Consider the following 13,199-nt stretch of genomic DNA (forward strand, 5'->3'; position numbering starts at 1 on the left):
TGTATGGAGGGCCGGTTAGGGAAGGCTATGCCTCCACAAACAGCCAGGCCTGGCCCGGCCCCCACCCCCTATCTGACCCCACCTGCTTGTCGCCCCCTGATGGCCCCCCCAGGACTCCTGCCCTATCTGACCCCCACTGTTCCCTGTCCAAGAGAGTGATTGCGGTCTCACAGTGAATCAGTGGCAGAACCAACAGAAGAACCCAGATTTCTTGATCTTTCCCTCTGATTCCCACACGTTGATTTCCACAGTTTCAACAACAGCTAGCATTGGGACTAATTTAACAACAAAAGAAAATACTGCACTGGGAGATCCTCCTGTGGCCAGTTGCTTCCTTTGGTATTCATTGTAATTAGTAACATTAGTAACACTCTTTTATTTCATCTCTGTCATCTGTGAGGCTGTGCTGGTAGCTTATTAACAATGCATAGGAAAACCATTATCATTATACTGTACATACATTTCAGTGCTTATTTAAAATATAAATAAATAAGAATGTAAACTTCAACAGTGTAAATGCATAGGATAAGGTTTTCAGATCAGTCTATGGTACTTAGACACATCTTTCATTAAAATTAAAATTCCATTGAAAGGCTCACATATACATAAACTTTATGGTGCTTTTGTTTGAACCCCCTCCAAACAAATCCCCAAAGCCACCTTGCAATCCACACATTACTGGCTCAGCCCTAGACTTTCTACAGAGATAGACCCTGAGGCCTGTTCTACTGTCCAGTCCAGACCGGTGTTGATTTAAAAAAAACAAACAGTAAAGCATAATTGTTATAGAATGTTTTGTAGGAAAAGGGGAAAACAGAACAGTTTAAGCCTAAGCTAAAGTCAAAGCAGTGGAGTAAAAGGGAAGGCTAAAAGCTTAATTTACTTAATTTGGACCTCTTTGTCCTGACTTTCGCTAAAGGCAGGGACAGTCTTTTTACTTTATTTGTATATTGCCTAGCACAAGGAAACCCCATAGCTGGCCCCTAGGCACTACCATAATATAAATAAAAATAAATAATAACTTCTATGTACATGGCTTTCTCAGTTCTATGCTCCCCATATCGCTGGACTAGAAGAGAAACAATGGAATGTTAACAGAACCCACTCATTGAGAAGAAGCCCTTACATGCAGACAGATAATATCCCAAGTTTCTTGGGTGCCCTTAAAGGTCTGATTTTCTGAAGATTTACCATCCAGGCTGTATATAGAAATGAAATATCAAAGTCTTGCTCAAACAGTTCCTGACTGATCAGATTTAACTTTTTACTCTCTTTTAAACAATTATTATAATAAGTGAATTTATGAATTGTGGAAGGTGCCAGGCTGACAAGCCCTCACTTTCTCCATAGAGCAGGTATAACTGCAGTGCAAGCATCCCCGCAACATCCAACATGCCTTAGCCCTGACCCAGAAGGAGCAGAGATAGGGCTGAGATGATAATCCGATTCTTATATTCACTCCCTCCTTAGCCTTTTTGGGAAGACTAGGGAGTATTAATTAATGGCAAATATAATGTTGACTTTTGTGACATGCAAAAAATGGAATGAGATCACCAGCTTATTTCACAAGGGCCACCAAACAACCTTCAGTTGCTAATGACTTTCAGTTAGGGTGACCAGACAGCAAGTGTAAAAAATCGGGTGCGAGAGTAATAGGCACCTATATACGACACAGTTCGGAATATCGGGACTGTTCCTATAAAATCAGGACATCTGATCACCCTACTTTCAGTCACCGCCAGCTTGAGAGAGGTGTGAACTGACGATACAGAGAGAAAATATTCGGCACCCTACTACCAATCCGCTGACCCAGCTATTTTATTGACAAATTATCTTTCTATGATGTTCCAGCCTCACTGACAAGCACAGGCACAATATTGAAAATAGTTATGATGGCATGCTACTGCAGAGCCAACAGGAAGAAAAGAAAATATGCATTTGTATGATCTATAAATTGAGCGACTACTATGTTACATGCTTGATTGATAGAAGCTGGAGAGCTTTTTCCATCAGATCAGAACAACTTCAGGGCAGGACATGTTTTAGGATTAAAATGTTGAGACTAAATTTCAAAACATTGGGAAACATCAAAATATGCATTCAGATACAGAAATATACATGCAGCCCGGCTACTTGCCGATGCCGATTGCAAACGCAAATTGTCTTCACATACTTTACACTTCTACATATACATGTAGTTTTGTGTGAGCAATCACCTCTTTGTATATGAATGTGCATATTTTGTGGGCACAACTTAGACACTAATGTTAAAAAGTTAGCTGTGTCCCAGCTATATACTGCACTCAGCAATATTTCTCGGTCCATGAAGACTTTTTTCCATTTGTAGCTACTGTAGTTTCCCAAAGATGATATTTTTGGGTCTACTACTATATAGTAGCTTACTCAATCAGCACACATATTTATTTTTTCCTCTTCAGAAACATGTACTTCCTCAAATATGAGGATTTGCTTTTAAGCACATGAGATCTGTCTGATTAAATAGTCAGGATGACATTAGTATAACTTTGAAAAACGTTTTCTGCAATGAGCAATTTCAAACAACTATTTATTTGACTCCTTTTCATTCCCCAAACATTCTAGTTCAGGGATAAACCTTGCTACACCCATTTGTTATATTTTAGTTCTGTTTAATTGGTTCTGAGATTCCAAGTATTGTTTTTCTGCCTATCCTGTTCTTCTCTGGACTTCCATATCATATTCCTTTTTCAAAACAGTTCACTGGTTAGGGCACCGGGCTGAGATTCAGGAAACCTAGAATGTGGCATTGCCACTGATCTGTGGCATTGTGGTCTTGAGCAAGTCACTTAGCTCAGGTTCCCCTCTCACCCTTTGTCTGTCTTATCAGTTTAGCCTGTATGCATTTTGTGGTAGAGACCTTCTTACGGTGTGTCAGTATAGTATCTAATACAAGCCCCAGTCTCAGTTGGGGCTTCCAGGCACTGCTGTATAGAATAATAAAGTGGCCTTAAGGCCTTTAAGCGGCCTTAAAACAACCAGAGATGACAAGAGGAGGATTCCCCATCTGTAGGTGAATGTTCTGTTGGTGTAAAGTTGGGTAAGGCAAAAGGAGAAGCATGTAAGAGGTGTTCTGGGGTGAGGTGGAAAGAGGGATGGAGGAGTAGAACTATGTCTGATTATTCACTGGTGTTCAGTTCCTGAGGGGCCTTACATCAGAGGCATAGGTTACAGCTGCTCCCGTCTAGTTCGAATTTGTGCAAGGGCCAAGCAATTCAGGATCAGGGAGCCACAACCAGTTTTCCATGCCCCCCTTCCCATTCCCACTTCCTTTGAATGGAGCTTGGTAGAGAATTGAGAACATTACTAAGCTATATAGTTTCTCATGGCGCTGCCCAGAACCAGTATTTCTTTCACTGCCACAGGCAGTGACTTTTAAATTTTCTTTTTAGGCCACCAGCTGTCAGATGGTAACAATTTTCATTCACTTGCTGACGAGAGCTGGTTTTGAACTTTAATCCAGTCCATGTCTTAATTGTGGAGGCAAATACTTTGCTAACTGAAGAAACTTCAAAACATTTTAAAAAACAGCCCTTGCCTAACAATGGAGCTTTGAAAGGTAAAAACAAGCCAGCTAACAAAACAAAACAAAACAAAATAAGCACCAGTGCTGTAAAGAGCAGGAAAAGAGCATCTTGTGCAGAGAAAGAAGTGGACATTTACTAGCTGTCCATAATGCTATTTCTGCATCGGTCTGAAGTATATGAGTACATTCTTTCAAAGGAAATCTAGGAGTTAAAGATAATATTTACTTTATTTATTTATTTATTTATCATCCTCATAGGATCTAGGAGCCCCAGTCGTGGACCAGAACGTCAATGTGCTAGGTCCTGTACAAACACAGAACAAAAAGACGGTCCCTACCTCGAAGACCTTACAACGTAACTATAAGACAAGAGACACTAAGGGGTGCAGATAGATGGGGGAGCGCAAGGAAACAAAATGAAAAATACTAGTCAGCATGTAAAGCAGGGGTCTCACCCTCAAATCATCCCAGTTCATTGTTCCCAAGGCCACAAGGGACCATTGTGATCATCTAGTCTGACCTGTTAGGTGTAGACAGGCTGTAGAACTCCCCCAAAATAATTCCTAGAGCAGATCTTTTAGAAGAACAGACAATCTGGATTTTAAAACGGTCGATAATGATGACTCCACTTAGTAAATTGTTCCAATGGTTAATTACCCTCACTGTCAACAAATTGCATCTTATTTCCAGTCTGACTTTGCCTAGCTTCAGTTTGTAGCCTCACTGGATCGTGTTGAACCTTTCTCTGCTAGACTGAAGAGCCCATTATGAAATATTTGTTTCCCAGGGAGATACTTACAGCTTGTAAATAAATCACCCCTTAACTTCTTTGTTAAGCTAAATAAATTGAACTCCTTGAGTCTGTCACTATACGGCAGGTTATGTAATCCTTTAACCATTCTTGTAGCTCTTCTCCTATGTGAACCTTCTCCTATTTATCAACATCCTTCTTGAATTGTGGGCACCAGAACTAGACATGGTCATAGGCGCCGACTTCCCCTCTTTCCCCTGGGTTCTCGACCCCCGTCTCTGCCCATGCCCCCCATTTCCCCTGCCCCACCCCCACTCCACTCCTTCCATGAGGCCCCACCCCTGCCCCGCCTCTTCCCACCCCTTCCCCACCCCCATTCCAACCCCTTCCCCAAAGTCCCCACCCCAACTTCACCCCCTCCCTGCCCCTATTCCAACTCCTTCCCCAAATCCTCGCCCCAGCCCCGCCTCCTCCCCTGAGCATGCCACGTTCCTGCTCCTCCCCCCCGTCCCAGAGCATGCTAACACTGCCAGACAGCGTTGGCGGTGGCCGGGGGGAAGCGCTGGGAGGTAGGCAGAGGAGCGGGAATGTGGCACGTGCAGGGGAGGGGGAGGGGGACGGGGAGGAGAAGGAGGTGGGGTGGGGGGGTGAGGGGAGCTTGGCTGCCGGTGGGTGCAGAGCACCCACTAATTTTACCACCTGGGTGCTCCCGTCCCAGAGCACCCACGGAGTCAGCGCCTATGGGCATGGCAGTCCAGTAGTGGTCACAGCATTGCCAAAAACAGAGGTAAAATACTTCTGTACTCCTACTCAAAATTCCCCTGTACATGCATACCACGATTGTATTAGCTCTTTTGCCACAGCATCACATTGGTAATTCATGTTCAGCTGATTATCCACCATGACCACCAAATCCTTTTCAGAGTTACTACTTCCCGGGATAGAGTCCCTCATTCTGTAAGTTTTGATCTTAGATGTATATGTTTACATTTCGCCGTATTAAATCACGTATTGTTTGCGGGTACCTAGTTTAAAAAGTGATCCAGATTGCTCTGAATCAATGACCTGTTCCCATCATTATTTACTGCTTCCCCATTTTTGGTGTTATCTGAAAACTTTATATGTGATTATTTTGTTTTCTTCCAGGGCATTGATAAAAATGTTAACTAGCACAGGGCCAAGAACTGATCCCTGAGGAGCCTACTGGAAATACTGCTCTATGACAGTTCCATGTATACAATTACATTTTGAGACCTATCTGTTTTTAATCCATCCAATGTGCCATGTTAATTTTATATCATTCTAGTTTTTAATCCAAATGTTGTACAGTACCAAATCAAATGCTTTATGGAAATCTAAATATATTACCTCAGCCCTATTACTTTTATCAACCAAACTTATAATCTTATCAAAAAAAGATATTAAGTTAGTTTGAGAGGATCTATTTTCTATAAATCCATGATGATTTGCATTTATTACATTACCCTCCTTTACTTTATTAAATTACTCCATATCAGCCACTTCATTATCTTGCCTGGGATGGATGACAGGCTTCTAATAACCTGGGTCATCTTGTTTACTTTTTTTAAAAACTGGACCAACATTAGCTTTCTTCCAGCCCTCTAGAACTTTCCCAGTGCTCCAATACTTACTGAAAATGACCATTAATGGTCCAGCAAGCTCATCAGTCAGCTCTTTTAAAACTCTTGGGTGAAAGTTACCTGGACCTGCTGATTTTAAAATGTCTTACTTTAGTAGCCTCTGTTTAACATCCTCCAGACATACTAGTGGAATGGAAAGCGTGTTATCAACACAATGTGATGGGACTATGTCGTCTGTTTTTTCGCCAGCTACAGAACAGAAATATCTATTGAACATTTCTGCCTTTTCTGCATTATTATTGATAATTCTACCATTTCCATCTAGCAATGGACCAAATCATTGTCAGGGTTCTTTTTGTTCCTAATATACTTTAAAAACTCTTTCTTATTGTCCTTAACTCAGCTGGCCATAAAGTGCTCCTTGTGTCCCTTTGCTTCCCTTATCAATTTTCTACAAATGCTAACTTCTGACTTATACTCATTACTATCAACTTCCCTTTTCTTCCATTTGTTATATAGTAATGTTAATAGTTTATAGCTGCCTTCATTCCCCTCTAAACCAGGCTGGTTTTTTAACCAGCACAGCCTTCTTCCTTGATTGTGGCTTTTGGGGAATGTAGTAAGGTATACTTAAATGATTCCCAATATCATTCACATTTTTCTGATTAAATTCTTCCTTTTATCTTATTTGGCTCATAATTGTTTTCAGCTTTGTGAAATTGGCCCTGTGAAAGCACCAAGTATATATATTACTGGTTTGGACTTTATTCTCCTTGCACATTATAAATGTGATCAAGTCATGATCACTTGTACCTAAGCTACCATTAATTTTTAGTTCTGTGTACAGTTCCTTCTTATCTGTGAGGACAAAGTCTAATAAAGAATTCCCGTGTTGGCTGCTACAGTTTTTGAGTTAGAAAATTGCCATCTATAATGTTTAGAAATTCCAAGGATGTTTTAGTATTGGTAGCATGAGACCTCCAAAATATGTCATTCAGATTGAAGTCCCCCATGATCACACAGGTTTTTTCCCCCTCAGATTATAGATAGGTGTGTAAGGAGGTGGCAATCTTATTCCCTAGTGTGATTTGCTGGTCTGCAGCAGACACCAGCTAATACCCAATCTTGTGCTTTGTCTGTTAGGACACTGATCCATAAGCTTTCAAGATCACTTTCTTCTGAGTCATCAGTGACTTGGAAACAGGTGATGCCATTTTTAACATAGATTGCCACTCCCTCTCTTCTTGTGCCAACTCAACCTTTCCTAAATAGATTATAACCATCGATTTTAACATTCCAGTCATGCAACTCATCCCACCAGGTTTCAGTAATACCAACTAGATAAAATTTGTACTCATAAATGAGCAATTCCAGTTTCTCTTGTTTGTTATCCAAGTTCCTAGCATTGGTGTATAGACAATTCATGTCCTTTGGTTCCTTGATTAATTTTGTTCCTAACATCTCAGTTTTGTGCTGAGTGCTCATATTTTCCCTCTTTTTACCCTCACATTTTGCTATTAGTTTAACCCCTTCCTGATTACTCTAGCCATCTTGTCCCCGAGAATGGTCTCCCTTCTACTGAGGTGGAGCCCATCCAAACTATACAGCTTCTCTCCCTATATAGAAAGTGGACCAATGTTCCAAAAACCCCAACCCTCCAACCTATACCATTTATCTAGCCAGCAGTTCACTTCCAAAATCTTCTGCCTCTTGCTTTCCTTCACTTATGGGGCAGGAAGAATCTCAGAGAAGATTGCTTGGACAGTCTTCTTCAGCATGTTTCCGAATTCCTGGAAGTCAACTACTATCTGCAAGATATCCCACAACATAGTGTCGTTAGTGTCAATATGAACCATCACCAATGGATCCTTGCCCATTGATTTCAGAAGCCTATCTCATCTTACAGTTACATCTTGTGTCTTGGCTCCAGGAAGGCAGTACCCGCCTTGTAGTCCGCCTGTCTCTTGCAGAATGTTCTTTCGATTCTTCTGAGTATGGAATCTCCAACAAGGATCATCTGTCTTCCTTGAACAGTTAGAGAACTCTTTGCAGGCTAGCTTAATTTTCTTACAGGTTGGGCTGAGCTGCCATCCACGTGTGTCCCATACATCTTTCCATTCCCTGGGACTTGCTGGATATTGAGAGGTATCTTTCAAAGTTTCCACGTTAATGATCCGGTATTGATTTGAAACCTCAAGCTGTGTGGAATTTCTTCTTGTCCTCTTCTCTCTAGTGGACACAGTCTGCCCATTCTCATCTGTCTCTATCTGTGTAGAATGCTGCCGTGACCTCTTGCCTCTGGTGGTTATAAACTACCAGGCCTCCTCTCTAACTTCATCTCTCTTCAATTCCTTGGTGATCAGCTCCATTCTTCCTTGAGCTGAAGTACCGGTATTTCCCGAACCTGGCTGTCTAGGAGCTCCCTGGCTTCTGTGATCCTTAGCTTCTCTGATTTCTCATTTACTCTCCTAATATCTTAAAAGTTTCAGCTCTGATCCTGCAATGCACAGATTTTTTGTGCAGCACTGTGTGCCTTCAACTCCCAGTGAAATTAATAAGCATTGAGGGAAGTCAGCAGCCTGCAGCAAGTACTCAGTATCTTGCATGGTAGGGCCCATGGAATCACATCTTGGCTCAGTCATACATTCTGGGATGGAGCTATCTGGAGCTGTCACTTCTGTAATAGAAATATTATAATACAATAATACAGCTGAGAAACATTGAACATGCTTCTTTGATGCCAACAATACTAGTTCTTAATCAAAGATATAGGGGTTAAAATACTGGTCCTACTACACTTTAGAGACAACCCCATCTCCCAAAAGATATACCTTAATGGTGGAAAGGCAGCTACTGCAGTTAACAAGGTTTAATTAACTGCATTAAATCTGAGCTAAGAAAAATAGTTTTAAACAAATTTACATGACAAAGATTAGCCTTGGGATGGAAAAACGTGGCAAACGGTACAGTTCTTAGCCAACCGCACCTTTGGAAATTCCCAGAGTAGCTGAATCATTGGGATGACAATTAGCCGTCGGCACATTGTATTACAGGAAACTTAATAAGATGAAGTTTGCTAACAAGTCATTAAGACTTTATAGAAATTGCTCATATTGATCATAATCTTTGAAAAGTATTTTTTTAATTCCAGTGGGATTTCTCTACTCCCCTGCTTTCAATAGAAGTCTAGGCTAAGTAAGGACAATGAGACGAATTCTGAACCACTGATGTCATTAGGAATTTTCCCATTGATTTCCACAGGAGCAGGAGCAGCACTTGTAGAATCAGATCCCTAAAAAGTAAATATGACATTCTAAACTCCCTGTCTTTCATTCGTTGCATGGTCAGCTTCTACCAACAACAATACTTTTAGTTTCAGTTAATTTTTAATTGAATATACTTTACATTGGAGTCAAGGAATGTGAGATCGGGCTCATAAAGGAAATAATGAGACAGATTCTTTGCCCAGACTACGTTGTGTCATCACACACACACACACACACACACACACACACCCCAGCTAGCCCCAGGATTGAGAAAAGAAGAAAGGTATTTTACAGCCCAATATCTAAACGGAAAGGGAAATAACTAGTTTTTAGACAGTATAGTGGTATGCAGTGCAGTTGTAGCTGTGACAGTCCCAGGATGTTAGAGAGACAAGGTGGGTGAGGTAACATCTTTTATTGGACCAACTTCTCTTTGTGAGAGAGACAAGCTTTCAAGCCACACAGAGCTCTTCTTCAAGTAAGGGAGAGGTACTCTGAGGCCTGGTCTACACTACAGAGTTAGGGAGAAACAAGGCAGTTTATGTCGACCTAACTATGTAAGTGTCCACACTAAAATTTTGCTCCTGCTGATGTAACTGCCCCTCTATGCTGACTTAATAACTCCACCTCTACGACAATTATATGGTCAGTGTTGATGTAGTTAGGTTGACGCAGTGTCAGTGTAGACACTGTGTTACTTACACTGACTGTTACTAGCTTTCAGAAGTCATTCCACAATGCCCCACACTGACAAAACTATTGGTGCAAGCATTCCTGGTTAGGATGTGCACCACGAACATAAGGAGCAAAGTGTAGATGCTCACAAGTGTTGTAATTACTGCGGTGGCTGTATGCCAACGTAAGTTAGGTTGACTTAATTTTGTAGTGTAGACATGCCCTGAGTGTCACAGCTAAATGCAAGGTGGAACAGATTCTTTAGCATCAGTAGTTAGCATATGTTCTAAGGGACCACCCAAGGTAGAGTGGCCGGTTAACATCTCTGCAGTCATAGGACAAAAAGGGTGGTTAGTGGGTTACAGAGTGTTGTAACAAGCCACAAATCACGTGTCTCTGTTCAGTTCACTGTAGTCCTCAACCATGATGATTATGTTAATGAGGCTAACCAAAAACTCTCTGACACCACCTACTATAAAGAACTCAAAGAACACCCCACACCACAATTTATCCAGGAACTTAAGGATATCATCAAATCCTTTCCCAAACAATTCCAAGAGAAACTCTACAAATTCATTCACCCATGAATCCACACCAAGGACATTCTACATGCTTCCCAAGATACACAAACAAGGAAGCCCAGGCAGACCCAACATATCTGGCCACGACACTCTTACTGAAGGAATATCAGGACTCATAAAAATCATCCTCAAACCACTCACCACACAAAGGGCCAGCCTCGTTCAGGACACAATTGACTTCCTCCACAACATTAACAACCTCCCTCAGAACACCATCCTTGCCACCATGGATGTCACTTCCTATACACCAACATCCCTCACAATGCTGACATAGCTGCCTGCCTCAAATATTTACAAGACAATGGATAACGCTCAGATATCCATCCCAAGCACATCACCAAACTCATTCATTTCATCTTCACCCATAACAATTTTTACATTCAACAACAAACACTTTGTCCAAACCATGGGAACAGCCAGAATACTAGGATGACTCCCCAATATGCCAACCTCTTCTTGGGCATTTCTGGACAAATGCACCATGAAACCAATCATACACCTAAAATACATCAATGATATTTTCATCCTCTGGACGGATGGCTTAAGTTCCCTCATAGATTTCCACCACTACATCAACAGCCACCACCCGTCTCTTGAATGTTCACACACTAGAACAACTTCCTGGACACCACATCATGGGAATGCAACAGACAACCATATACAAGAAACCCACAGATCACCACACCTAGCTTCAGAGTTCCCATAATCACTCCAAACACACCAAGAAATCTGTTAGCTACAGCAAGGGTTCTTAACCTTTTTCTTTCTGAGCCTCCTGCACCCCTGCACCTAACATGCTATAAAAACTCCATGGCCCACCAGTGCCACAATAACTGGTTTTCTGCATATAAAATCCAGGGCTGGCATTAGGGGGTAGCAAGCAGGACAATAGCCTGGGTCCCTGCATCACAGGGGCTCCCATGAAGCTACATTGCTCAGGCTTTGGCTTCAGGTTTTGGCTTCAGGCCTGGGTGGCGGAACGAAGGGCGCTGGGCTTCAGCCCCATGTGGTGGGGCTTGGTTTTCTACCCTGAGCCCCAGCAAGTCAAGTGTGGCAGCCCCCCTGAAACGTGCTCGTGGCCTCCCCAGGGGGCCCAGATGCCTGGTTGGGAACGACTGATCTACAGCCAGATACTCAGATACAATAGACTATGCTCCAAGGAGAAAATATGGGATATACACCTTAGCACACTTTAAAAACTTCCTTCAGACAAGGACACTCCACCAGAGAAGGAGATCACGTTATGGAACAGGCCATCCAAATATATGGAGACAACTTGCTTCAATACAGAAATAAACCACCCCTCCAACCGCACACCTCTAGTTGTCACCTGATACCCCACACTGGAACCCATATGAGGTACCATCAAACAACTACAACCCACACTTGATGGGGACCACATCCCAAATGAAATCTTTCCTGAACCCCCATTTCTGGCTTTCAAACAACGCCCAGCTTCTCCAAGCTCATCATCAGAAGCAAGCTCCCCACAGACAAGGACACACCAACTCATAGCGGCACCAGACCTTGCCAGAATCTGCAAAACCTGCCGACATATCTCCAGTGCTACCATGATCAACACCCTGCAAAACACACCTTTCAAGATCTATGGATCCTAGCTAAACATGCCTATCACAACATGTGGTGTACCTCATCCAGTGCAGCAAATGCCCCAATAACAACTATGTGGGTGAAACCAGACAATCACTATGCTGTAAAATTAACTCACACAGGAAAATGATAAAAGACAAAACCACCATATGTCACTTGTGGGTTAACACTTTTCAGTCTATATCTGACCTCTCAGTCCTCATTCTCAAAGGAATTCTGAACAACAGATGAGCCTGGGAGATTAAATTCTTAATTTTGCTAGACATTGAAATTCATGGATTGAGTAGAGGCACTGGAATTATTGCTTGTTACAACAATCTGTAACCCACTAACAATTCCCCCCTCCAGCTGCCTCTTGCAGAGGTAGATTAACTATGCCTATGGGAGATGCTCTCTTGTTGGCATAGTGGCATCTTCACTGAAGCACTTTTGTGGCTCAGCAGCACTGGTGCAGCTTCACTACCGCAGCATTTTAAGTGTAGACCCAGTTGTGGATTAATCCCCGTGCCCAGGGATCCTGGCCAATTTGGGGGCCCTCAGGAGCGCTGGAACTGTGGCCCCACCCCCTGCTCCTCCTCTTCCCCTGGAGCTGGGCCAAGGTAAGAGCTGCCCAGGGAGCCTGGGTCACTGTGAGGAGCCCCAGACCCTCCACTTGACCTGGGTGAGGGAGTGGGAGGCCCTAGAGCAGCCCCTAGCCTGTGTATCCGCCCCCCCGGGGCATACTGCCCAGGGCAGGTGCGGAGGTCCGGGGGCCCAGGGTGCTGGAACTGGGGGGGGCCAGAGGGACCATGGCCCCATCACTTTGAAAAGTGAGAGGGCATAGCCCCCCCACTTCTTAACTAAAGACACCTGTCTTAGGTCTGGAGAGATCAGGGAGCACCTTATCATCAGTGCCAGCCCCTGATCAGCTGGGGCCAGCAGGCTCTGTGTGTGGCTGCAGCTCTCAGCCCTGACTCCACAGGCAGCAGATGAGACCTGTTCTGGTCAAAGGGAGCCTGGCTTGGCTGAGGGGGTGTTGCAGTGTTGGGAGACAAGGAAGGGATGGATGTAGTTGTGGGGGGCAATGCCAACCCCAAAAAGGAATGAGATGTGGGAGGTGCATGCGGGGTACACATGCCAGTCTCCCCCCTCCCCCCGCAATATCTGCAAGCT

The sequence above is a fragment of the Natator depressus genome, chromosome 3 (genome assembly GCF_965152275.1).
Source record: "Natator depressus isolate rNatDep1 chromosome 3, rNatDep2.hap1, whole genome shotgun sequence".
NCBI classification, from domain to species: domain Eukaryota; kingdom Metazoa; phylum Chordata; order Testudines; family Cheloniidae; genus Natator; species Natator depressus.